At 38.5% G+C, this 25,508-nt stretch overlaps 1 protein-coding gene across 21 annotated transcripts in view; it reads left to right on the forward strand.

The window, feature by feature from the left end:
• MYT1L (myelin transcription factor 1 like) overlaps window positions 1-25,508 on the forward strand; it is a 716,654-nt gene that overhangs the window by 649 nt on the left and 690,497 nt on the right. For 2 of the 21 annotated variants that reach the window (XM_073625433.1, XM_073625435.1), the window contains exon 1: window positions 3,901-4,132. The exons of 16 other annotated variants lie outside the window; for them this stretch is intronic. The gene's annotated coding sequence lies outside the window, so the exon portion shown is untranslated. 3 more of the 21 variants (XM_073625432.1, XM_073625430.1, XM_073625434.1) reach the window with 2 other exon arrangements.

A 25,508-nucleotide genomic window follows, 5' to 3' on the forward strand; every position in this document is an offset into this window, starting at 1 on the left:
ATGCTGTTGTGTATGCGTGCATGCATTTCATGGTGCTTCTGTGATTTTGAGCATTTAAACTAAACTATAGCTGTGAAGTTTAACATATATTAAAGTCTTATTGCAATTTTTTTTTTTTTTTTTTTTTTTTGCATTTATCTCTTATTTTTTTTCTCATAAAGTAGCTTGAAAAAGTGGCAACTACATAATGATATGATAACAGCGGTTGTATAATAATAGTATTATATATATCGTTTTCAGAAAGTAGCTTGAAAACATACTAGCTGCATAATTATATTATACTGTAGCAGTAGTTGAGCAGTAGTATAAATAATAATATATATATATATATAATTTTTTTTTTTTTTTTTTTTTTTTATAAATTTTATTTTATATTTTCATATATATGCACACCAACTATTTTATTTTATATAACTTAGACTCTGCTAACCCACATGGAACAGTCAGTAAACTTTTAATTGTTTTTAGCAAATGAGAGTTTAATAAACTGATTCAAACTAACTTAAAGACTTTAGTTTATTTTTAATGTTACAGTTTCAGTTTACTTTTATTTGTTCTGTTATATTAATTTATTTCCCATACACTAATACAGAGCGAAGTTAAAGTGATGAATGATACTTGTATGGTATTGACCAATAGCAGCTAGGGAAAACATGTCATCCAAGTTATAATGAAGACTGATGGATTCACTGACACAATCAATCTCAAAGTAGACAGGGGTTAGGTTTTTTTCCCCCCTAAATCTTTGTTGCTCTATACCAATTCAGGAAACTCAAGTCCGGAGGAAATAGGATATTATTATGTCATTGTCTTTCAGGCTGCACAGTTTTAAAGAGCCAATTATCTGGTTTATTGGATGCTTTGTCAAATAATAGAGAAGGGCTGATGCCTTTATTTTATTGCTCTTTATACACTGCAATTATGAGTTAACTTTTTCGGTATTTTCATTTAATAAATAGACATGATATTTATTACTTGATATATTATTATATGTTGTTCTACAATACTGATATAGCACAATTTCACGTGTGTATGTGCGTGTTTATCATAAGTTTTAGATTCTGAGGTGGTATATTAAACTATTCCTGAGTGATAAGGCATTGAATCTATAACCCCCTCCTACAACAAAAAAAAAAAAAAAGAAAGAAAAAGTTAATTACCAAGCTTAGATTCTGCCTTGCCACCCTGACATTTGACTGCTGCTAATTCACTGATTAATCTCATTAATGTGATTATAGTAGGATTTGGAGTTGGCTGCCATTGTTCTGTAGACAGTGCCATTCAGACAGAGACACTGCCACCTCTTTCTATTCTGCTGGTATTTTTTTCTCTCTCCTGTCTACTTTGTTAGTCTGTGCTGTGGTTGACTTTTCCCTGTTTCAGCACCAGGAGCTGTCCAGTGCTGAATGCATACACAGGCATAGACAGCTTCAGCAGTGTATAGGGCTTTTTCTTGTTTATGAGGTGACTGACTATAAACGATTGCTACATGAATGAAAGTCATTATTTTATATAATTTAGGCTCACTGAATAGAATAGCAAAAAAAAAAAAAAATCAATAGTGTGCAACGTGTATTAACCCATGACAACCAGTCAGATTTCACTTTATACTTGACACATCGGTGAAAGATGAATTCTGATTGGCTGGTATGTCTAATATGTACTACTAGTAGCACAGTGCTTTTTGACTTACTTAAGTCTTACTGAAGTCTTCCCTGGTAATATTAAAAGATGTAATTATGACTGCTATGAGAAGTATTAATTGTATCGATTATAAGAGATCTTTATTTTTGTATACCAAAAAAAAAAAAAAACAACTCCTAGGACATGCAGGACTTGTAGTTTGCCAATAGCTGGACATATACTTGTTTACTATGCCTAATTTATATGTTTAGCCCAATATTCTTTCGCTGATAATTTTTTTTTGCTTAGAATACTATATATGTTTATTTATTTCCAAGGATCATGTCTTAGGGACTTCCACCAAATCCAGATCTCTATATTTTAATAAGTATACAACAACATGCAAGTTCACACCTTATGCTATAACATTTTTGAAACTTTTAGTAGCCCTTCATTTAATTAGCAAAGCTCCAGCCTTAACAAGCAAGTCTGTGTACCATTTATACAACATGTCATTCTGGAAAAAGATTTACTCTTGTATAATACAATAGCCAACTGTAGTTGGGTTATTTTATTATTATATTTATAGTTTAATACATCATCACCATATGGTTTTGTTCAAAACCCACAATGCAGCACTTGTAAAATGTAGTTTTATTTTGTGAATATTTTTATAGTTCTTTCTTTATTTTACTTTGCTCCTCTTCTGCCACAGTTTCCTCTCAAACTTACTATTGTTTATATCTTCTTTATGCAGTCCTACCTTCCACACACATGTATTTGTGGATATTTTTAGATGTAAGTCAAATGCCTTGTCAAGTACTGTTTTGCTAGTGCTTATTATTAAAAAATCATGTGCTAAATGGGATTTATTTGAAGTATGGTAAACCATAGTGTCTTGGAATCACCCTTTTGAAATGACAGATATTAGAATATCTACAGTGACTATGTACTGACCTATTATTACAAAAGAGTGAAAAGCCACTTTCAGACCTTTATATAAGACTTGGGGTGCCAGGAGTGCCCACCACTAGAGCACGCTGGGTCCTGTAGTTTCTCAACAACTGGCAGACTGTGTGACTAATTACAGATCTCTATTTCTGGATCATCATCAGTTGCCTGTTTACAATGTATAGAGCTGAGTTGAGACTTATAGTTTTTGCAGTCCTTTGACAATCATCTATAGAAAATCTGCTATAGAAGATTATAAATAAGCACATTCTCTTTTTAGTCAGTTCATTTAATATTATAGTTGTCCTTTCTTTTACCATTACTGGCATGTCTGTTTGCCATTTGTTGGTTGCTATAATCTATAAACACATTTTAGGGTTGATCCTGCAGAATTGTTCTATGTTTTTGCTAATGTATTTTAACACTTCAGGGAACTTTTTTAAAAGTTGATGATTGCCCTACACCTGCCTTAAAAGTGAGACTGGCTTGCTCAGGGAAGGGATAATGTAGAAAGCAGATGTGTTGCAGAGAAAGGTAATTTGATATCCATTTTTATTGCATTATTGTATGAAAATAGGCTCCAGTTATCCTAATCATGAATGTGAAACCGGAATTGCACCTTAGTTATGGTAATATACTGTCCTGTAGCATTACTAGAGATGATCAGCCACTGACTGGCTGCAGTTGGTGGTAGCTGGAGGTCTGCAACAGCTGCAGTGCCCTATGTTGTCTAGCCACCGTATAGACTATAAAGTAGTCGGCCTTGCATTCTTAGCAGCAGCAGCAGAGCGGCAAAGGTAAATATGTCTCACAGGCAGTCCTGGAAGAAGATTCCGAGCTGTTTACAATTTTGTAATTTGACGGAATGTATGCGATTGGCTAAGGAAACACAATGTGACTTAATGGCAGTCACGTTTTCTGCTTCTAGACAGATTACATAAGTTATATTAGACATCCCCCTATGCTCTTATGCCAGGAAGCCCTGATCAGCTCCCAGCTGTGCCCCCTACCATACTGTGTTAAAGTAAGGCTGATAGATTAATCATACCATCTTTATTTTTGAAAATAACCTTTGCCTCTGATTAATCATGCATTGTATATATCAGAAACTATTTGAGATAATATAATGTATGGCATATGGAATTATTTCTCATGCAAGCTCTTAAGCACTTCTTTCCATTAGCCTTAATGCCTTCATTACATAAACCCAGTGATATGTAAGAATCATGGAAAAGAGAAATAAAATAACAGCTCACAGCTTCAGCAGGCTATGGTGCTGAGTTCCCATCTATTACAATATATACAGTACTGCACACGCTACCCAGTCTGCTCTGGAGATTTAGGGGCCTGTGGGTACAATGTTAAAGCATACAGTACATCCCTATACTTGTCTGACTGTGCTCAGCAGCCCAATAAGCAAGAAGAGTTGGAGATCATTTGTTTAATCCAGAGGCAGAGCTGGCAAATTCTACAGCTCGGCACTGAAGTGCACCCACATGATAGGATTTGGGGAATGGACATGTCTTGCTCTTCTCTGAGGATGTCAGTGTGAGACCGGGTAAGTCAGCAATATACTACTGAATGATGCTGTTCTGCAGCAGTAATGTGGTCTCTGAGGGAGTTGGTGCTTCATGCATACTACACAGCTAAGCTTCCAAGCCCATTGCCTCGCAGACTGTCTACCGCTCTCATCACAGAGGATACAGTCAATGCTTCAGATTCAGCACTGCATGCACTTTGCCCGTTCATTCTCAGCCTTTAGCGGCAAGTCAGCCTCCTCCTAGCTGCCTTGACTTCAGGTCGCTTACTTCCTTGTCTGAAAACATCATTACTATTGTCCATGTGACACAATAATTAGCATACAGATGAGAGGTGCTCTTGTCTCGTCTCATCAGCTGAAGGAAGAGGTGCGGAGGAAAGTTGATTGGATGAATGAAGAGGAACGGAGGGCGTTCAAACACATTACAAGAGTTTAGTTGTCATGGAACAGGTCTGTCAATTTTCCTTGGTGCATCTCTTAAGTGGGGAGTCGGGATGTCTGCTTCTAAAATGATTGCTTATCCCATCGTGGCCTACTAAAAAAAAGTGTCCAATTTTGGACTTTGCTACCTTATTGATTGACCTTCCTTTCCTTTCAGCATCAGGTAAATACAGCAAATTGAGGGAAGTGACTTTTACTTCTAAATGTAGGCTATGTTAAAAGGTTTGCATGCTGCTCTGCTACTTTAAGTTGCATGTATCTTAACTTCCAGCTTATTGATATATTACAGTTGTTCCTTGAAGCTTGTACGGAGAGAAACTAACGTACCTAGTAGTAGCAAAGTCTACCAGAGCTAAAATTAGCTAGCAATGGCTGCTTTTTTTTTAATGTCTAGACAAGAGAACTTGCCTGGCATTTTTTTTGCCATTGTAAATAGCTGAAAATTGACAGTCATTTAATCATTGCAGGCTAATTAAGGTAGATTTTACACAGTCTTCTGTTCTGCAGTGATAAAGGAGCAAAAAAAAAGTGGAATTTCTTTTCTGTGTTATTGTCGTTGTTGTCTGCTTGTTGTTTAAGTATAGGCTTGCTAATTATAGAGCTAACTATGAACTATTTCATAGTCTGATGCTGTATAGGCATGCATTTTATGTTGGAGTAAGAGTAGCCTGGTTTGTATCATACAGTAGTCTTCCCATGCAGACGTCTTCACACTGATTGACCTAATTTAAAAGTCCTGCATGTTTCAGAGAAGGAAGTGCCTGACAGCTAACTTGCTTCCTACAGTTCAATGACAGATGCATATATAGATATATATATATATATATAGATATATATATATATCTATATATATATATATATAGATATATATATATCTATATATGGACAAGAGGACATGCGTATATCTGTGTGTACAGATCTGTAGAGAGATACTGCTTATATTTTACTTTTATGATTTTTAACTAAAAGAAAAACTTGACATTTTATATGGTTTCTCATGACATTACCCATATCCAGACAGCATGCAACATCAAGAAAAATTATATGAAGTGCACTTTTCCAGGTTTACTTGTATTGCTCCCTATTGTTTTTTAATCCAAACCACATATAAGTAGAGCTGGCACGATTGTAAAAGCTGGATAATCTATAGTAAAAAACTAGTACTAATCTTTTCACTTTTACTAAGAATATATGGTTATGAATGTTACTTTATGACTAGTTCCTGCATTCGTTTTTGTATGCATAGTATCTACTACATTAATGTATAGTAGTTAAATGCATTGTTTTATTTCATCAAATTGGTGCAAAGTGCAGTGAAGTCCAATAGCCCATGGCAACCATTCGATTACCTTTTATTAGTTTAAATACACTACACTAAATAAAACTGGCATCTTGTTGCTCTGGGTTTTAGTTGGGGCTGCTTTATGCACTGTAGTACCAAGTAAACCCCATTGACTGTTGTAGATGATGGACATTACAGTATGTAAGGAAGTTCTACATCAAAATAATAGAAGAGACATTGTTACACTAGCAACAAAGGACAGAAACAAAGGCAGTCATTTCAATAAAGTACAGTTCCAGTACATCTAAGGTATAAGGCAGCGTCGCTAGAACTTGTTGGTTTGTAGTTCATTTGGGATACATTTTCCTCTGTTGACTGTTTACTGTATACAAAACAGACTCCTGTCATCTTTGCATGTTGGAACCTTAACTTCAGTCCAGATGTAGGTGATATGTGCCATGATGGTGCCATGGACTAGCTGGCTCTTTGTACAGTGTTCAATGTCCATGTGTTTTTGTGGCAGGCTATTTATTAATAAACTTTGGGGAGGCTGCTGGTTCTTTTTGGCATTGCAGCATCCATAGATTAAAATTCCACACAGACTTCTGAACACTGCAGATCCTCTCCAGCTCATGCTGTCTGCTCACTGCTTGCCTATGGTTATTTCTGAAGGAAAACCCATGGCACTTATATACCTAGAAGCCCCTGTGTTGGCATTATAAAGAACCTGGCATGGTGCCATTGTGGCATTGGGTCATAGTTTGGTGTTTGCTGCATTCCAACACCTTTCTGGTGTAAGAGGACTTTCTTTTCATTATGCTATGTACGAATTCAGTTTAAATGAGTTCAGATACTGAATTCTTAAAGTATTACAAAGAGGCTGCATATAGGTTAAATATTCCAGTTTCATCATTCAGCTGGTCTTATCTTTGTGTGTCTTTTTTTTTTGTTATTATTCTCTTGAATAGAATCTAATCCCAGCTTCTACAATGATGCCAGCTAACCTGGTTTCAGAAATAATCAGAGCTGCAGGCAACCCATGGAGATCTATTTAAATCAAGAGTCTGCCATGGTAGACTGTGAGCAGGGACTGAAATCAATGCTGTGTCTTCCAGTAGAGCCTTTGCTGCGTTGAAATTCCCACCTGCTTTATGCATCTGGGCAATTGGCTACTGCTGAAGACACGCAGTAATTCTCCTGGATGCAGCTTTGTCTGCTAGCAAGGGGGTTTGTTGACTTGTAACCCTCTAAAACATGGATAAAGTTCATGCTCTGTTAAGAGTAATATATCAAGTTTCGATTTTGAAGCGCCACATTTTTAATTTTGCAGTGATTTTCAGACAGCGCTGAAACTGCAACAATCTGTTCTTAGAATTCTGGGCTGCGAATATTTGTTAACCCATTGGCGGCTGTATTTGTTAAATTCGACAGTCTGTTTAGCCTCCTAGTAAAAAGCACCCAGAGAAGCTAGCAGTATGCTTATAGTTTGGTTTCAGTTGGAGGAGAGAAGAGAAAACAGCTTGCTCAGCGTCTGACTGTGTTATTGAGCTCTCTGTCTTGTGCTTTAAGATTTATGTCACTCATATCTGAACAATGGGAAGTGGACTTCCCATGTGCTCTAGAATAACTAAGAAACTGCTGTCTTTAAATATATGTATTTTAAAAGCATCAAATAAAACAATCATAAGTACTGAAAACTAATACAAAAGTGATAGGCAATAGAATGCCTGAAGCAATGGCTGAAAATGACCATAGGGCATCTGCGGGTTAATATATGAGGCAGTACCTTTGGACAATTTAATATTTTTTTATTTATTTTGCCTTGTCCAGCTACCTGTAGACATTTGCTGGAAAAATATGCAGAAATAATGGAGTACAGGGATGCAGAGGAGAGTCATAAGCCTCTCTGTTGCTCAATTAACACACAGACATCGAATTTCCTCTTGTGCTTGGTGGACTTTAGAGGGTAGTGATAAAGCAGGCAGAATAATTTTGATTGCACTTCCTGGTTATTATATTTGCAAAAATGTATACAGTCACATTACAGGGAAGATTATACATGTAATTTGTCCCTATTTATCCTATAAAATTAGTCTTAGAGAAATTCCCTCCCTCCAAAAAAAAAAGTTTTGGACTTTACTTCCTGTTATAGAATGAGAACACTCTGTCCCTGACTAACTAATGGCTGTTGGTGTTGCCACTCTGTCATGTCTCTGTTATTCAGTTAAGGCAGTCTTCCTTAACCTTCTACCCCAGAGGAACCCCTATAATCATTTTAAGCTCTTGGGGAACCCTTACTAAAACCATTTGGAGTCTGGAGGAATCCTAGGCTTCCACAGAATCCTGGTTGAGAAATTGCTGAGTTAGGGTTTACAACTACTTTAAAGTGATTGTAAACCCTCGCATATCCCAGTGAAGTGAACAGCCTCAGATGATACACAGGGATGAAACAAGTCCTCCTACATAACTTTTATTTGTTTAGCTGCAGTCTTCTCTCCTCTACACCCCTTCAAAAGTGCAGATTAGGTTAAAAACTTTTCTTCATCTGTCAGTAGCACAGAGGAGGAGGAGGAGAGGTTGCAGTTACAGTGTGTGAGAGCTGATTGGAGGAAAGGAACACCTCCCCTCCAAACAGCAGAAGAACTGTGTTGCGAATAGACAAGCTCCGTTCTAAACTCTCCCCCCTCCCCCCCCAAAAACAAATTTATCTCATGTGTCAGGAAAACTTCTCAGAAGTGACTCCTACTGATAACAGAGGAACGAAGTGCCAGAGCGCCAGAGTAAAATGACACTTAGAGTTTTGGAGAGAGATAAGTAAACACTGCAGGTGTACTGTATGTGCTTTGCTCAGATTCTATGACTGAGATTTACAACCACTTTAAGGGAACTGGAACCCAGCATCCCAGTGCTGTAAGACCACCTTGCTAATAACTGGGTTTCACCAATCTTTTAGAAAAAAATTATTACATTCCTACACTGTGCATAGCATTTTGGCTTAGTAACGAGCAATTGGCTCTTGCACACGTGTGTGCTCTGTCCACGATCGTGTGGGTTTCCGTTGCATTTTTCTCACCATACAAAACTCTACTGGTAGGTAAACAAGATTCCAACTAAACTGGTAGTAAAATGTGCATCGGCTCAACCATAGCAGAGATATAATGCTGGCAATGTATGTAACAACATGATTCGATAAAAAAAATATATATCTTTCAGAATTGATTTAAACAAATTGGCTGTTGCGATCGATATGTGATCTGTTTTGTTGGTAGAGTATGATCAGCACTGGGAATAAAGTCAATAAAATTTGACAAATTGAGCTTTACTTTGTTGTTTCCCAAATGATCTTTTTTCAGGCAAAATGTCATTTGAGATTATCAATTTTTTGTTGATCATTATATATTCTCTGTAAGGTATTTTAGAATAAATCAGTGCTATAAAATAAATATTAGTTGATAAATACAATGGAGTAAGTGTTTTACTTATATTAGGCCTTTCTTATATCTTGCCACATATAAAAGCATTCATCTTAAAAAACAAAGGCTGTTAATGTTCCCATCTTGGGAGCCCCTTCAGTTACAACGGTACTTTGCTGCATTGATGTCCGCTTTGTCTTCCCTTCAGCTCACACAAAGTCCAATATATGAGAATCTAATCCTAAATCAGTCTCCTCTTGGGACATGAAGATAGGTACGCTGTACTTTACAATGCTAAAGAAAAGTTTGTTTCAGTTGTGCCAGTATTTCTGATTTGTGCATAGGGCTGGATTTACATCCTTGGAATATCTGATATTTAAAGGCTTTGATATTTAAAGCTTAAGTATTTTTTCTTTTTGTAATAAATGTTCTGTCTCTGAAGAAAGAAGTGTTTCATAATTTTGCAGACCTTTTTTATTTAAAGTGGTAGTAAAGTCTAGTACAAGAAAAAAAATGATGGTCTTTCTGCAAGTTAAGATCATAATGCACTAGTATGCATCGCATACTCCTTCCGGGTTCACAGGCTCTGGCCAATTGAATGGATGAGCTGCGATGACATCACTCCCATGCATGCACACAGGAGTCACAACTGCGGCACAGAGCTCTGGATTGATGGCACATTCATTGTGTCCTCAATTCAGAGCGCAGTGAGCATGCACCAGTGATGTCACCGGATGCAAAACATGCGAATAACTCCTAAATGTTGCACATTTAGGAGATATTAATTTTACCTACAGGTAGGCTTTATTATAAGCTTACCTATAGGTAAAAGTGAACAAGCAGAGTTTACCACGCTTTAACAGAGAACAATGTTGGAATGGGCATCTGCTGCAATCGGAATCTTCACTCTTTAGTTGTATTTATTATAGTGCAGCCTAATGAATAGGCATTTGTGCTGTTATTTACTTGTAAATTTTCTCTAAGAATAGAAGTGTCACCTCAATGTCAAAGGCTTTCATGGAGGTTGGCTAGGTTCCCACCTAAATTTAATACAGATAACTGACACTATCTGGGCTGCTGGGCAAGTCAATTAAAGCGGAGTGCCGCCGTTTTTTGTTTTTTTTTAAGTCAGCAGCTACAAATATTGAAGCTGATGACTTTTAAAATATGGACAATTACCTGTCCAGGGCGCCTGCAATGTCGGCACCCAAAGCCGATCTGTCCCTCAGCTCTCGGGTGCTGCCACTGCCATCTACGGTGAGGGAATCAGGAAGTGAAGCCGTGCAACTTCACGGTTCCCTACTGTGCATGTGCGACTCGCACTGCGCGTTCCCACTGGTCACTGCTGTCTCCTGGGACCCGTATGTCTCCCATAAGACAGCGGGGGGGGGAGTGGCGTAGATACACACGGGTGGCACAGGTATCTATGCTCGGAAATGGGAGCAAGATACCTGTATTAGATGGTATCTGCTCCCCCCTCCCCCCTGAAAAGTGCCAAATGTGACACCGGAGGGGGGAAGGATTCCGAAAAGCGGAAGTTACATTTTTGTGTGGAACTCCGCTTTAACATAGCTTTTTGTTTACTTGTATACCTTGTGATTGTGCTTTACTGCACCTTCTCATATGCAAGTCCTTGAATCAGTCAAACAACGTGGCTGACAATCTTACACCAGTAGCTCAATAGCAGAAAGGCACTAATTGCACTGAGCCACTGAGAGCTCTATGGAGTGGCTGATACATATTTAATTCAATAACATCATTATGAAAGGGCAAGCACGTAAACATCTAAAAGTAAAAAATTACTTTAAGGAAAAATACTACCATAATACGCCAGAATAGGTGTGTACTGCATATATATCAGTATATATATATATATATATATATATATATATATACACTATAATTTCCCTTTAACGAGAACACCAAAAGTATCATCTTTCAGCCAGTCAGTTGTTGGTGAGGTCCCCAAAGTGTTCCTTAAATTATGGTTCAGAACCCAAATTGGGTTGGAGAAGTGTTTGTGACATGAATGTATAGTAAATATAAACTAGTTCATCCAAGTGTGAAATTAGTGATTTCTATTGCTATAGATTTTGATTGCTATAGCACACTTTATCTATATTTCAAATCCCTCCCTGCCTTAATCTAAGATGTTGCTTATAAAGAGTTCATGTATCACAGAGTGTTCATTTCTATTGGATTAAAATATAATCCTTTATCCCACCCATGACACCCTTATCCCTCCAAAACCTGTGAAATAACTAAACTAATATGACTGACAGCACAGAAATGTATGGGGAACTAGAGCGAATTACACAGACACAGCAGTATGAGAAGAGACCCCGATGCTAATTGCCAAAAAGATGCTTAAAAAGAAGTTTAAGGAAGATTTTCTACCAAAGCTTAAAAAAAATAATGAAAAGCATCCACAAGATGGTATATGGTCAATTGGTATTACTCTTTGTTTGGATTTACTGTAATCTTGGTAATAATTATCTTGGGTTCCAGTATGGTAACAATAAAAATTTTCTTATTTGGGTCCCCTGAATAAAAAGGTTACAATGATATTAAACCTAAAAGCAAATATTTATTATATGGCAACTTACAAATTCTTAGATGTGATGGCTGCAATCATTTTCTTTTGTAGGCTTTCTTTCTTCTATTTTTATCTGGTGATCCAGCAAGTCTGTTATTCAAAAGCTCAAGCTCTCCAGCAGAATATATCAGTTTACTTGGATGAGACAAACCACTTAACACAGGCAGGCGTGCTTAAACGATCAGCTTTTATTTATTCATGTAAAACCTTTATCCCAAAAGAAAAAAAAACTGTTTACTGTAACTAGTATGGATACAAAAAGAAAAACTCAAAGGTGAATATGGACTTTAAATTGGTAGCCACCAGTAGACCCAAATGAAAGAGAGCACTTAATAGAATAAAAATTTAAATGTATTTAACATCACGTTAAAACCATTATAAAACACAAACATAGAACACGAGTATTCCAATGTATATACATGGTATTGTGCCAAAAAAGATGTGTCCTAAATGAACACAAAAGAACCTGTGGGTATGCCCATGGATATGATGGACTCTGTGGTTGGTCTATAGAGAAGGTCTGACATATCGGGGCCCAGCAGGAAATCAGGGTACTGAGGGATCAGTACGCATTTCGCTTTACAGCTTCCTCAGGTGATCCTATTGGTACTAAAAAATACAATATACATTACGGTATGCAAATACATGTATACATATTCAAAAAGTAATGTATACACCAACATCAAAAATGAAGTATATTGTATATATTGCTCATGGGACAATAGAGTTAAAGAGGAGAAGAGACAAAAGAAACAAAATTTGTACTTATACTATATACTTATACTATATATTGAGTACTCAAAAACTTACCCAGATTGCAATTAAGAAACAATTGCATTTTTATTCTATTGAGTGCTCTCTTTCATTTAAGTCTACTGGTGGCTACCATTTTAAAGTCCATACCCACCTTTGAGTTTTTTCTTTCTGTATTCATATTTTGATATGGTGTCACATTCTGAGTCATGTCTCAACATTTTTTCATTATGTAACTAGTATGGTATGAGTGCTACACAAATATAATAGATAATTGTACCTATGTCCTATAAATTCAAGTACAGAGGAAAAAACATGGGATTGAGGCACTTAGGACTTTCATGGCACGGTATGAACTACACAATACTTTTGTTTAAAAATACAAATATGTATTACATGAATTACAAATTAATTCATGTAATAAATATTTGTCATTTTAAACAAAAGTATTGTGTAGTTCATACCATACCATGAAAGTCCTGAGTGCCTCAATCCCATGTTTTTTTCTCTCTGTTTTCTGTAACTTATTAAAACGTGTGAGCTGAAGTTTGGCTTCAATTTGTCAGTGTATTTAAATCTACTAGTCCATCTAGCACCCCCCCCCCCCCCCCAGACTGAGACAATGTTGCTGTCTGCCATGCCCCTTTTTCCCATTCATCCAGAGTTCTGTCTCACTAATACAGAAGGTGTGTCACTGGGTAGATCACCAGGTGAAAACAGAGGGGGAAAAAAAAAATGACGCAGCCACCACATCTAATGATTGGTAAGCTGCAATATATTACATTTTTTGGTTTTGGGTTTAATGCAGCTTTAACAAGCCCTGCTCTAGACATCTGTGGGGCTGATGATTAATTAGGGCTATCAACAGGAGCAAAATTATTTGCAGTATTATTATTTTTATTACTATTAGTCAGGACATATGTATAAAGCACCAACTGTTTGTACAATGGTTTACATTATAAGGGGAGATGGTACAGTTAAAGTACAATTTGAGACAAAAGGGCTCTTTTCATGAGAACTTAAAATAAAAAAAAAATGGGCAAGTGGTACAAAAGGTAATAACTGTGTGGGGATGAGCTGATGAAGAAAGAATTGTTAGGGAGAGGCAGGATAGGCTTCCTTGAAAAGATGAGTTTCCAGGGATTTCTTAAAGGGCTTCCCCTAAAGAGATGAGTCTCTAGGGATTCCCTTAAGGGCTTCCCCTAAAGAGATGAGTTTCCAGGGATTTCCTTAAGGTGGACGGAGTAGGAGATAGCCATTGAGACTGGGGTAAGGAGTTCCAAAGGATGGGAGAGGCTCTGGAGAAGTATTGAAGGTGAGCACGGAGGAAAGTGACGAGGGGGTTACAGAACTGGAGGTCTTGGTAGAAGCAGAGAGGATGGTTTGGGTGATATTTTGAGACAAGGTTGATGATGTAGCTCAGGGGAGAGTTGCAGATGGCTTTGTATGTTGTTGTTAGTATTTTTAATTGTATTTGTTACAAGTATTTGTTACAAGGAGAAGAAAGTGTAGGGATTGACGAAGATGGATGATGGACACTGAGCAGTCAGTAAGGTGAAAAAAATTAACACCAGCTTCTGATCTGTAAAGTTGAATATCTGGATTGGAGACAAAGTAATGCACTTTTTCTTTAATCATGGATTGTCTGTGGATGGTCCTGTGGCTGGATGGTGTGTCTAACCTCTAAATGCATGATAAGTTCCAAGGTTGATATCATTTATATAAGAAATATGCATTAGATAGATAGATAGATAGATAGATAGATAGATAGATAGATAGATAGATAGATAGATAGATAGATAGATAGATAGATAGATAGATAGATAGATATTTTATGTGAGGGGATACCATACCAAGGTGACATTCTTAATGTTTAATTAATCGATTCTTCATTAATTGTAGAAAGCAGCTGTCTTCTGTATATTGGTGGGTCCAGCCCACTCTGCTGAGGTGAGAAAGGCACACTATTTTAGGTATATATGTAATGCATAAATAAAACCATGACCAATCTGTTGAGCTATATCATTGCCATGGAGACTGCTGAGGAACTTCTTATATGCTAGCAGCTAATATAAAGCTGTAATAGTGTAGGAGGGTCACAATTAACGTTTAGGTGCTGCGGTACACTTTTTTGGAGATCTGTAAACCACATAAGTATCATAGTTACACCCCACCCCCCACTAAACCCCTGCATCCCCTCTCTCATACTGAATACTTGATCACCAGAGATGGAAGATTTCTGTATTTAGGCCAGGATTGCTGACCAATCCTCATGGATGCTGGAGGTCCATCCCTGCCATTGATTGTTTGACAACAGTGTCACAGTGAGGACCACAAGACTCTGTGCATGCTGCTGGAGGAAAAATAATTTTGACTGAGGGTGGATACGCTCCATTCTGTTTTCTACTGCAGTCAGTAATAGGCACAGTGCAGAGTGATGGCTACACTACTTTGGATTCCACATATTATTCAAGTAAAAACCGAATATGGTAGGACTGTGTATATGACTGATTTTGTGAGAGGTCATTGCTGTTTAGCACATTTTTATAATGGCTGCCATGGATTAAAGTATTTAAGTAAGTGGTACTTAGGGGCTAGACAGACCCTCCAACATTAACCACTAAATAAGGGACAGGAAACTCAATTCTTGGTTATATATTTTTTTACTATGCTGATTTAAATAACCTGGATGTTACTGGAAAATAAACTTTCACAAAAGTTCAGGGAATTAAGTAATTGCAGTATACAGTATTAGGTTAAGGAACAGAAAAGTTTGTGCACACATGGAGTGGAGTCAGGTTGGACTTACATTATTTTTATTACTAGCATACATGGGTCTTACACAATCCGTATTTACTACATCTTTATTTTATCTACACCCCCTTACTGCTCTCTACGGCTTTCACGTTCCTTCGTTATGCTTTGTAAGATGAGGTGCCTACCCCTTAAAGGTTTATTATTATTTAGCCACACCCATATTTTGACCATGTCCCGCTTCCCAGTTCGCCACCACATGACAAACCACCCCTTTCCCATAGGAAGAATCTCAGACTTGGGGCTTGAAAGTCCCCAGGTATGCTTATCACTAAGTCAATGGTGGACAAATTGTTATGGAATTCAGGAGCCAGACTGTCTACTCCAGGAGCCAACATAACCTTTTTAGGAGCCAGCTCCATTGACACCAACTAGCATAAACCTCAAACGTTAGGCACCAGCTGTCAAGGAGCATTGGCTACCATTGGCTACCTGACTTTTGTAATTTGTCAAGCTCTATACTAAGTTGTCACCAAGCATATAAGAATCTGACAGCCAAAAAAGCAATACATTATTTTTAATTTTAGACTTAAAAATCTTTTGAACAGTAGGCAGAGCATGTTCTGGAGTGTTGGAGCTCATGCAGGCCTTTAATATAAATATTGGTTCATCATTATGGTAGTCCCCTCTTATACTTCTCTCAGTTCTTCTTCTTCTCTCAACAATTTTCTAGTGTTAAGAAAAGAAAATAGGCTTTATTTATTCATTTGCATGATGCATCTTTTTAGATTCACGTTCCAGCATTTGTTCAGCTAGCAACAGAGGATCTCTGAGAATGAAACACCCACAATGTACGACAATAAGTTTACTTCTTTACGGGATAGGACTAATGCACTTGTTTACAAAAATGATATGCCACCTGTTCTAACACTGCACCACCTAATAATGAAGACAAAGGCACATTTCCTTCTGCACAAAATATGGAAAGAATAGCTCTTAGACACAATTTTTGCTATTACTCTATAGGGCCTTCTTTACATATTCATCTATTTGACATTAAACATATTTGATGAATGTTCATTTTCTTGAGCATTTTATGTATTTAAGAATTCCAGAGATAGATATTTTATACATAGTTACATTGGTCTAACTTTGATTAATGTAGCAATGTATATACCATACTTGTCCCATCCCCTGGAAGCTGGAAATCACCTAAGTAGGTTACAGTGATATTGACTTGCCTCTAGGTCCTGTGCCAATCTGCTGTGCTGAATATAGGAGGTCACCACCCTGCTCTCCAACCCATCCAGAGAATGCTTTGCATTCATTCTGAATTGCACACAATTGAGAGGCTAACCTCCTGTGTTCAGAATTCAGCAGGGTAGCCACCCAGTACGGAACCTGGAAGCAAGTGGAAATCACTGGTGTAACTTTGTCTACTTCAGTGATTTCCAGGTTCCAGGGGCTTTGAACCAGGTAGGGTATATGCATAGTTACATTGGTCCGAACTGGGCCAATGTACAATGTAACTATGTATAAAATATCCATACCTGGAATTCTTCTATAAATTTAGCTAGCTGATCTTTTGCAATTGAGAACTCTGTAAAAGAATGACTGGTGGTAAGCACACCAAGGCCAGCCATTGCTCTATTCCCCCATTAACTCAATCAGTGTTGACAGGGGAATCCCTCCTACTGAGCCATTGTGTTCTCCCGGCAGGGGAAGCCATCCCAGCTGGGAGAACACATAACAGCCACTAGCAATAATTGCATGTAAAATCCGGCAGGCTGGTTGTACCCAAGTGGATTGATCCTTTAGCTTGGATAGATTCAGTCTGCCGATACATGGTTTGAACTGACCAAGATTTGAACTGTCTATGGCTATAGCTTAACTGGAGCCAGGGGTAAACACTTCATGAGTATCTTTGCTATTAGTTTTCAGCAGAAGATTTAGACTTTGACGACCCTTGCAAGATTTCTTAGACAAATCAACAGTGCTGACCCTGTATTTAACAATACACAATAGTGACACGAGTAATGGAGCCTTGGTCTAGGCATTGTCTAGGCATTGTCGATGTTAAATATATTTTTCTATTCTTTTTATTTATTTAAACAGCATAATTCATGTTCATATGGATCACGCAACTCTGATGGCCTAAAAAAATCATCACAATTTGGCATATTCAAAAATCAGAATATTTAGCCTTTAATTATTCTAATGCCGCGTACACACGGCCGTACTTCCCGACAGAAAAAAGTCCGATGGGAGCTTTTGGTCGGACATTCCGACCGTGTGTATGCCCCATCGGACTTTTTCTGTTGCAATTTCCGATGGACTCAGATATAGAACATGTTCCAAATCTTTCCGTTGGAAATGCCGACGGAGTTTAGCCCATTGGCAAGTTCACTCGTGTGTTCGCGGCATTACTGTCTTGCTTATGAAAGATATATATTTTTTTTTTACCCCCTTTATTTAGGTTTACTTACTTCACCTGAGCTTGAAATACTAGCATTGAGTTTTATGGGATCACCTGTTACCTGAAGTCTGACAATCTGATGCCTGATGCATACCACACTCCACAAAGCAGTGATGAGGTCAGGCAGTTGACAGCCAAAAAATGTCAGGCTTCTGGTGACCTTGGATCCTTTGATTGCCTCGGCATTAGCAACTCCTGTAGTCTATTCCATATAGTGCCATTTGTGTTCATACTGATTCATCTGAAGACTTCTCTTTTTTAAAAAAAAAGGGGGTCTCTTGTCATTAAACAGCCCTAACACGTCTTCTTTCTATGGACCTTTATTGTATTTTCTTTGTGCACCTTCTGGTGGTCCTTCTCCTGGGATAAGTGTCTCTGGATTATATTGGCCCAGATATTAGCATGCTTTACACTGCAGGTGATGCACACTGCATTTTACAGTGCTGTCATTAAGGAAACTATTGTGTCAAAGCCAAATCTGGACACGTTTAAAGTTTTGGATAGGTATGGAATGTTTTTAATTGCATCTGTACCCACATTAGGCAAACTTCTCCTGACTTTTTTGTCTGTTTGATTGGTGAAAGACAGAACAGGAAGTGATGAGTTATCATCCCAATAGGGACATAGACAGCTATAAAAAAAAAAATATTTCTGGTAGAATGAGAAAGGTTTAGAACTGTTTTATGGATTTCATTGCTGTCTGTGTCCCCATGTGGGAAATTTCTTGTCGCCTCTTGTCCAGGTGATGGTTGTCAAAAAGAACAGGAAGGGAAGAAAAATCTCCTCTGTTGGGACAAAGAAAGCATTTAAAATCTGACAGAAGAAGATCTTCAGAGTGGATGTAGACAGCATTTAAAATCTGATAGATGATCTATCCATTCCCTGCTTTGTCCAGCACTAAAATAAAAGTTGGGTTGTAAGCTTCGGACGCTTGACAGATCTCAGTTGATATGAGGAATTAAAATGACAAAATTCTGAAGACGTTTTAAAAGAACATATGCCTTATATCTGAATCCAGTGTATGAGATGTTGAAGGACATCCATGGCTTTATCTTTATTTTTTCATGTGGGAAGGGTGATTTTCAGTTTAAAATGACACTAAACAATATCCTTATTTTGAAAAATAATCCATACACATCAACTATTTAATGACCTTTTAATCTATGTTTCACTACCAATTCCTTAGGCCGTAGTCCATCTCAGGAGTGAGCAAGAGAGGGTGGCTACATTCCTATATACAGTGGGACCATGGGGTATGAATGTAGCCACCCTCTAACAGGAAGTCAGAAAACAGCAGCAAAAAAGATAAGGCATTTGGAGGAGGCTGAGAGCAGTAGAAGGTACTATTTAGAATTAAGCATACATACTTGAATTTTTTTTTTTTTAAATCAGAGTTAATGTCACTTTGCACTCTTTAAATAAATTAATCAATCCGTCTGTACAGGTATCATAGGAATGGACAGGTAATAATGTGACAGAAGGAGGAAATCATCTTAGTTTTGAATTTGTATCTTTTTTATTTTTGATTGGTTTTCTTAAAGAAGAAGTAGAGCTGAAGCTCTTTTAGCCCTACTTCTTCTGGGGATCACTGGAGTCCACTTAGTTTTGCACTCCTGTGACTAGTATTCAGCCTACAGCGGACTAAAGCCTATTGTCAGCTGACGTCACCTCACTTTAATGTCGAGATGCCCCAGATGCCTGGACTGGTAGCTGGCTCACCCTCTACCCCACTGAGAGTCTGAGCCAGCTGCTCGTGCCCCCTCCACAGCCCAGTGCTCCAGTGAGTGCTGGAGGGGCGAAGCACAGCGTCAGTGACTGACAGGGGGCTGGAGGGGGTGTGTCACTTTCCTCCAATCAGCTCTAAGGCACTGTAACTGCAGCTCTTCACCCCTTCCTCTCTGCTTCTCACAGATGCAGAAGGATTTTATCACAAATCTGCGCTTTTGAAGGGATGTTTGGAAGAGAAGACTGCAGATAAACAAGTAAAACGTATGTTGGCGGATTTGTTTCATCTTTGTGTATCATCTGAAGCTATTCACTTCACTAGGTATATGTGAGGGTTTACAACCGCTTTAAAGTCTGGCTCTGTGACATCTGCCAACAGCAGGCTTTAGCCTGTTGTCGGCTGATTCTGGGTCACAGGAGAGCACAAGTAAGTGCACTCCCGTGACTCACATGAGAAGTATGACCAAAAAAAGCTTTGACAATACTTTTCTTCTAATACACTTCCTGTCAACACTCGCTCATCGTAGATATGAAGGAGTAGGCTTGATTGCCTAGAATAGAAAGTGTTTTAGAATTACATTACATATCCCCTTCTCTTCTCCCTCATGACATAGGGGCGTGTCCTGTAGTCCACATACAGTGCTGCAAACAAGGCTAACTGATAACATCAGAGGCATGGAGCACAAGAAGTTCTAAACTCACAAGATTTTGGACACGATACTTTTTTGCACTTATTGAAAAGATATAGCAATTTGCCTTCAATTATATTTTTGAAAAAAAGTTAGAAGAATTCCAGGTATGGCATTTTTATGGCATTTTTAGATACTTACATTGGTCCAGCTTGAACCAATGTAACTATGAAAATACCATACCTGTGGGATCTCTCTAGAAGATGGAAACTGTAATAGACACCACTACTCCAGTGATCTTCACTAGCTTCTGGGTTGCATTCTGAGTGGCTGCCTTGCTGGATTGTGAACACAGGCGGACGACCATTCTGAACATGTGCCATTCAGAAAATGCTTTGCAGGTGTGGTATAGGAATAGTTGCATTGTTCCAAGCTGGACCAATATAACATAATGTAAAAAATGCTATACCTGGAATTCTTCCTTAAAAGAGAAGTAAGGGAATTTTTTTTTGCAGATTGATACCTACCTAGGTGGATGCAGCATCGGTCCGATGCTGCATCTGTCCCCTGACCCCTCTGCACTGAGAACCGAGTGATCGAACATTGCTGATCGCTCGATTTTCACAGTTCCATGAGCAGAGAGCTATAGACTGTCAGTCACAGCTCTCTGCTCCTCTCCATCCTCGCTCACTGGATCGCTGAGCTATGGAGGGGGCAGGGGTGGCCATCTCGGGGCTCTCAGCGGCTTGCTGAGAGGCTGAGCCAGACGTCAGTCCAGGCAACTGGCAGATCCAGACGCCGTGGTAGGGATGACAAGTTGCCTGGACTGATATTGGTGACATCAGCAGAGAGCGGACTTCTGCTGAAAGTGGGTCATAGTAGTGCAAAACTAATTGCACTCTTGTAATCCATAGGAGAAGTACAACAAAAACGAGCTTTGGCTATACTTCTCCTTTAAGGGGTGTCTCTACTGAAATGTATGTGTAGTCTCCCACTGTTGACTTCTGAAAATGCTAGTTGACTGACTATATCTAGATTCTATATGTTAAGCCACTGACATACTGTAGAAGAAACACACAGCACTCGGAGCCAAAGAGAGCAAATAACTACTGGCCTGCCTTCTTGTTTCTGGGTCTGTGGCTCAAAAGGTATTAAATCCAGGGAATCAGCATGTAAGGCAGACCATCATGAAAGGTAAACTAGGATTTTTAGAAAGCGAGATCAGAAATGGTGACTTTTAAAAGGTCTACCCACCCACAAGTGACATTTTAGTTGAGGTATTTGCTGGGCTTGCTGGCAGATTGAATCGATCACCAACTTTAGATGTTTATCTTGGTCTCCTGTGAGGGGAAAGCTGTTCCTGAGTATGACCACTTATATGATGGACTTTCTATTATTTTACATTAAAGAGTTCATTAGTAGGACTGAAACTCCCCAGATTGTATTTGAAATATTATTTAAGTTGCATTTGTGCTGCTGCTGGTTTCCAAGGACTCTTTTGGTGTACCCTCCTTCCGCAATGTGAGGTCCATACACATCCTCATCACTCTGCCCCCATTGCTGTCATTTTTTTTCTGATCTTCTTTCCGGTTAGGAGTCTTCTATCCTCAGACAATCTTTTCCATAAGTTGTCCAAAGATGATATGCACATAGAAGGTGCATCATCCAGGCACCTTGCTCTTACTACTACCATTTATACACTCACTGAACTGTGCATGCACAATGTACAGGTAATAAAAAATTGTAGCAGGAACAAGAGTAGGTTTTATGATAGTTAAGACATCTGCCATAAATCTATATCTGCTAACATTTTTTTCATCATTTGACTTTGGTTCCGCTGTAAGTATAATTTAGGAAGGCTTCAATTCAGTCAGGTCCACAACATTAGTTATAGCATTTGTATACTAAGCAAAATATGTCTGGTTTGCACCTTAGAGCTCACACTTTTTATTATCACTCCCACAGTTTTCCAGACTGGAAGTTACTGTAACGTTATATGGGATATCTTGTTTTTCTGCTAGCAAAATGTCCAGGAAATCATTGGATGCTTTCAGAGTACTAATGTGCCTTCATCAGGACTATTAGCAGGACCTGGGTCATCTCCCAGAAGAAGAAGCCTTAGCGGTCTGAAACTATTTCCCATGCAGTTAAATATTAAACAAATCATAATTAGAAACCTTTCCTAAAGCCTTTGACATTGGCTGTACTGGAGAACAAATGTATCAAAAGTTACTGTATAACCTTATAGTGTTGTCTATTGACTCATCGTTCTAGCACAGGGATGCATTTAGAATAATAGAATATTGAAAGTGGATAAAGATTTTAAGTGCACAGACAATTAAGCTTATTCTGTATGGCATGGAGTAAAGTGCAAGTGGTAGTCACATAAAGGAACCCATCAAAGCAAACCTTGTCTTTATCTGACTGTAGTAATGAGAAAGCTGGTTGGTTAGTGTTGCAGCAATGTATACTTTAGTAGATAGAAAGGAGGAATTTTGTGGGACTTTAAATGAGGGTACGCCATGTTAAAAGAAATTGACAACATAAAAATGAAAGTACATTACATCATTTATTTATTATACTCTAGAATACATATCAGATATTTTGCATCAAATAGGTAGTCACCAGACTTACACTAAATATGCTGCTCATAGCATGCAATACAAATAAAAAGTAGACATGCCAAATATACATGGTATAATAAATCGATTGAAAGACAAATGTAATAAAGACAAGTAACTGTTGGCATCTAGTGGCACTCTACGCGTTTCCTGGCATTACAGCCATTCATCAGGAGTGTTATGAAGTAATATACTAGGAAAAAAGGAACAGGGATTAATGATAATACCCTTAGAATAAGGGGGGACAAGTGAATTATATCCCAACAAGATGGAGATAGATTGAGATACTTATTAGCAGCCTCAAGGTGTCAGCCAGGGAAGACGGAGGTAAGAGGCATGATGTCTCCCCCAGGGTTGAAACGGGGGAACCCTCCAAGGATGGAGAACAGCGCCCAGAGTCCAACATACTGGTCACAGCATAATCCAATAGTGTATACCACTATGTGTACACCAAAAGTGCATGGTGTTCCTAGAAAGAAAGTGTCAAAAAAGGGATTAGTTAAATGTGTAAAGGTAATGGGGCAAAAATGTCTATGTGTTCCCGCAAAGGGACTACATGAGGGGGTGTATGTGAAGTAAAACTAAGTAAGGGGAGAAAAAAAAACCCCATGTTGGGGGCATGTGGCCTGGTATGGTCTGGGGGGGGCGCTCACTTGTCCCCCCACTTTCATGACCTACCGGCTGCATGCACGGGTAAGGGTCTGGTATGGATTTTGGGGGGGGCCCAAGCCATTTTTTTTTTCATTTTAGCATGGGGTTCCCCTATAAGATCCTCAGAATACAAGTCGAACCACAAGTCGGATCATCATTATCCGACTTGGATGCAACTTCTATTTGAATCAATGTGCTCTCATAGGAAACCATTGATTTTGACATGAAAAAAAAAAAAATGCCTGACGCGGCTTAAGGCCTCATGTACACTGCTGCTGGTAAACGGGTGTTTAGGAGCAGTTGGGCATTTTTTCAGCTGCCCCTGAACTCTCCTCTATGTTCTCTTATCAGTACATGTACACACGGTTGTTTCTAGGCAATTGAGTTTAGAAGCATTTTTTGGATTGCAAAAAAATGCATTCAGGACAGATGTTCAGGGGCATTTGAAATGCCAAATGCCTGTAACAGCCTGTAAACGCTGCTAAACACAGTAACTCGCATTTAGCAGCATTTCGTTTACAGATGTTTTTCATTTTAACAACGCTCCTAGACGCAAACGTGGCATGTACAATATGTTACACTGACGTTTTTAGTTGTCGGTTTCTAGCTGTAAAGTTAAATCGTTCAGGAGAGGATAAGCAACGTCCTGTGTACATAAAGCCTAATGCTATTTCCAGCGTTAACCCACTGTATCGTCGATCCTTAGAATGCCCTGGCCCTGGGTTTTTTTTCAGCTTGAAAACACCTATGCCACCTACAGCTCCTAAAAGCCTGTGTGTGCATGAGGCCATAGAATAAAATTTTTTAGGCTACAAAAAGTCTGACGCAGCTAAAAGCAGCTGTAAAAACGCCCTGTGTGCATGATGCCTTATCCATATATTTTCCTTTATTAATGCTTGATTCAAAGTACTTTTAGCTTTATAAAGGACAGATTTTTGTCTAAATTTGGATACTTTGGAGACACGTGTGTCAGGAAACAGGTTTGGAGATTAAGCAAAGAAGCCAGCTTCAGAGTAAAACGGTTATATTGGGGGACACCGGCAACACCATGTTCTAACCATTCTTTAGGCTTGTAAGAGTATCTTTTTTAAATGTGAGCTGCAGCAGAGCGGTGCACCCTGCTAAATAATAACCAAAGAATAAAGAATACCCAATAGGGACAGAAATCTTTGGGATGTCCCTAGTGATTGACTTCTGTCTTTAGACAGATGGTGAGTCTGATTTGTGAGCATTTCACAGCAGCTGAGTAATTTGAAAAATGCAGAAATCTGGATTCTTGAGTGGGTGTCAGGTTAAAATTTATGGTGTGAGCTCATTCTAAGAAACTGTGTTACCTCCATAATTTAGACTTGTAAATAGTTTTTACTTATCAGAGCACAGTATAGCTGCTATCTTGCAGCATAAAAGTATGACTTAAGCCTAAATTATACTCTTGACTGAGGGACTGCAGAATACTGAGGCTCCAAATTACCTCCAACCCTATAACCCACAGCTGCTACACCTACCCCCATCCCAAATGACCAGACAACAACTATCCATTTTTGGAGTTGAATGGCCATAGCAGCCCTTTATTTAACGCAAGAAACAGCGTTGAATACAACATTGAGAAAAAACACATTCAATACATAATGGATTAACAAAATATGAGTATAATTGATTCTATCAGGTTTAAGGTCTTTGAAGACACATATATAATCAGAACAACCCAGCTGTATCTGCCACCCAGTGAAAAAAGCACTCAGCTGCTACTACACCATCTCTGGGACACTTAACCACCTATTTATCCCCAACACGACCTAATAATCACTCAATGCTACCAACGTTACTTGTTGCTGGGAAGGAACACTCATACCTGAGAAGACAAAAACACTCCCCAAAAGGCACAAAAAAATTGGGCAAATTAAGAAGACATTATAGCGCTAAGCATAATAGGTGTCCAGGGGTTAGAAAGTGGGTGGAACATGTCTGATGCTGGTAATGCTCTAGCTGATCCTTCAACCTGGTACATGGTCCCTCCACTTCTCACACTCCCACCCCTGCAAATGAATCAGCG

The sequence above is a fragment of the Aquarana catesbeiana genome, linkage group LG04, assembly GCF_042186555.1.
Source record: "Aquarana catesbeiana isolate 2022-GZ linkage group LG04, ASM4218655v1, whole genome shotgun sequence".
Classification (NCBI taxonomy): Eukaryota; Metazoa; Chordata; class Amphibia; order Anura; family Ranidae; genus Aquarana; species Aquarana catesbeiana.